The sequence below is a fragment of the Fukomys damarensis genome, unplaced genomic scaffold (genome assembly GCF_012274545.1).
Source record: "Fukomys damarensis isolate Sample0158 unplaced genomic scaffold, DMR_v1.0_HiC HiC_scaffold_39, whole genome shotgun sequence".
NCBI classification, from domain to species: domain Eukaryota; kingdom Metazoa; phylum Chordata; class Mammalia; order Rodentia; family Bathyergidae; genus Fukomys; species Fukomys damarensis.
The window spans coordinates 40181440-40184434 of record NW_022900951.1 but is presented as its reverse complement, the minus strand read 5'-3'; the positions used below and the strand labels follow the sequence as shown (position 1 = coordinate 40184434).

At 39.1% G+C, this 2995-nt stretch overlaps 1 long non-coding RNA gene across 1 annotated transcript in view; it reads left to right on the top strand.

Moving 5' to 3' along the window:
• Nucleotides 1–2995, top strand: part of LOC104875770 — a 120608-nt gene extending 117613 nt beyond the window's left edge. Inside the window, exon 4 of the long non-coding RNA XR_004515861.1 lies at nt 2948–2995. This is a non-coding gene — a long non-coding RNA (uncharacterized LOC104875770). The remainder of the gene's footprint in view (nt 1–2947) is intronic.

The window sequence follows — 2995 nt, the reverse complement described above, 5'->3', positions numbered from 1 at the left end:
TTATATATATGTATATGTATATATTTATATTTATATAAAAAGACTAATAATAGCAGTATGTAGTGCATCAATAGCAGCAACAGCTTTTCCAGGTTCTGCAGTCATCTGAACAAAATTATAGACATTCAGCACATTCCATTAAAAGAAAACAAAACAAAAAGAAACAAAAAGAAACAAAGAAAAGAATAATATCTAGAAAACAGCAAAGTTCTGTTGCTGTTCTGGTACCTGGCACCATTTTTTTTTATTAGCATCTTAATCATCATCTGGAAAGAGAACATTCTAGAGTAATATCATTAAATGTAGCTCTGATGAAGCATGGTCCCTACTATGTATCATAAAGCAGGTATAAGATATTTTACATTCATAGAGGTGTGATACAGTACCGTCCTACATCAATACTGCTAGAATCAGTTTTGGTTTGAAATTTACTTTGTCTGCCATTAAGATTGCTGCCCCTATTTTTTTCTGGGCTCCTGTCACATAGAGAATCGTTTTCTATCTTTTCATCAGTCTCTGGGCTTCTTTTTGCACTAGGTGTGTTTCTTGTATACAACATATTGTTGGATTTTGCTTCTTATTCCATTTTGCCAGTCTATTTCTCTTGATTGGTGAGTTGAGGCCATTGACATTGCTGGTTATACCTGATATGTACTGACTTATTATTGACATGTTAGGTTATACCTGATATGTACTGATTTATTATTGACATGTTATTGGCCTTTTGTTGACTCTTTACTTTTTCACCTTCTCCTTTTAATTTCTTGCGTTGCCTATTTGATTTGCTCTGTTGGGCCTCATGGTGTTGTTGCCTTCATTGTCTTCTTCTAGGGTCTTGTTTAGAATTACTTGTAGTGCTGGTTTGATATTCATGTAGTTTCTCTGGTGTTCTTTGTCGTGGAAGTGTCTTATTTCCCCATCCATTTTGAAAGAGAGTTTTGCAGGATACCTCAGTCTAGGTTGGAGGTTGTTCTCTTTTAGTACTTGAAATATCTCATTCCAGGCTCTCCTTGCCCCAAGGGTTTGTGTTGAAAAATCTGCTTTGATTCTGATGGGCTTTCCTTTATATGTGATTTGTTTCTTTTCTCTTACTGCTTGTAGTATTTTGTTCTTCTCTTGGGTTTCTGGGATCTTTATTATTATATGTCTAGGTGTAGATTTGTTTTGATTGTAGCTAGTTGGGGTCCTATATGCCTCAGTTATCGGAATGGCAAATTCTTCCCCTCTGTTTGGGAAGTTTTCTGTCATTAATGCTGTAAACAGCTTTTTTAAGTCATTTGTATTTTCTCCTGCTACTTCATGGATTCCTATCAGTCTTATGTTATTCTTCTTTGCATCATCTGGGAGTTGTTGGATCGATTTCTCATGATCCCTTACTGTTTTTAAGAGACCTGTCTTTTCATGGTCACTGACTGCAATCTTATCTTCTATATCTGAGAGTCTATCTTTGCATTCTTTTATTCTGTTACGTACACTTTCTATGGAGTGTTTAATCTCCTGGATATCTGTTTGAATCTGTTTTATGGATTCCATTTCTTCCCTATGTTGTGTGTTTATTTTTTCCATTTCTTTCTTATGCTGGGCCTTCATGGCTTCTATCATGGTCCTGAGCTCATCTATTTTTTTGTCAGTTTCTGCTCTGGAGTCTTGAATCATGACTTCCATTTTGGTCACCATCTCTATGGTTATCTGGGAAATTTTTTCTGTTTTGAATTTTTCTAGAGCCTGATTGATCTGTTTGGTTACTTCCTGTGCTTTGAGTTCAGGGTGTCCTGGTGATTCACTATTGGCCTTTTCATCCTCATTTGCCCTACTGTTTGCCATTGGTGGACTGGAAGTCTGTCCTTGTGTCTTGCTTAAGTGTTTTCTCATTTTTAATTTTGTTGTCAGACTGTCCTTGGTTTAATCTCTGGGTTATCACCCAAATCTTCCTGATATAGTTGCACCCTAGCTTCCGTGTCTCTAATGACCCACAGACATTCTCATCTTCATAACATCAGAGAAACAGCTCATCAAATCATCTGCAATGCTTTATCCCAACTGATACAATCAGCAACACATTAAGATCAAGCACAACTTGGACATTGACCACCTGTGGTAGTCACTAGTCTATCACCCTTAAATCATTTTAATTAAATTGAAATCAAGAAGCAGTCCAGAATATGTCTGCAGTGAACAAACTTTCAGTATAGTGTATTTACCATTTAATGGCTCAGACAGAGCGAGGATGCAAGACCCCTGGTCTTAGTTAGCTGATGGCTGAACCCCATGACGCGGACTGACCTTGGGCTGCAAGGCCCAGATTAAGTTCCCCAACCTTCTGAATGGTTGAACTCCACAACGCTCTATTACAGTTTTCCCATGCCCTTTCTTTAAAGCTGTTCAAAGTTGGGAACTCAGAAAAATACCCTTGATGACCACCTCTGCCTCTGCAGAGTGGGTCCAAAGACTGACACAGGAGGTCTGAGAGTGTGGGGGGGGACTTATGGGGGTTCAGGGGCACCCGCTCTACTACCTTCCCGGCTCTTGAGTGATGGCGACTGGGTCGGGAGGAGGCCTGGCTCTCCTTCCTGCAGTGGATCAGGGCCCAGTCTACATCCCGGGGCTTGAGCGATGGCGGCTGGGTCAGAAGCAGGCCTGGCTCTCCTTCCCACGGTGGATCGGGGCCCAGGCTACCTCCCAGAGCTACTCAAATCTAATTTTTAATATAAGGGATTTATTATTTATCCAGCATTCTTGGTTGAAAATATTCCCCCCAGTTTTCTGCAGTGCACCTTTTATAATAAATCAAATTTCTTTAGATGTCATGTCTGTTTCTGGTGTATGTATTCTATTTTGTTGGTCTATTTGAGTATTTTTACGCCAATACCACATTGCCTTTATTATGTAAGTTTTGACATCCATTAGAATCACTGATTTTGATATTGCTTTGGATTTGTGTTTTTAGAATACGCCAAAAGAAGAGGATGAAGAGGAAAAAGGAGGAGGAGGAAGA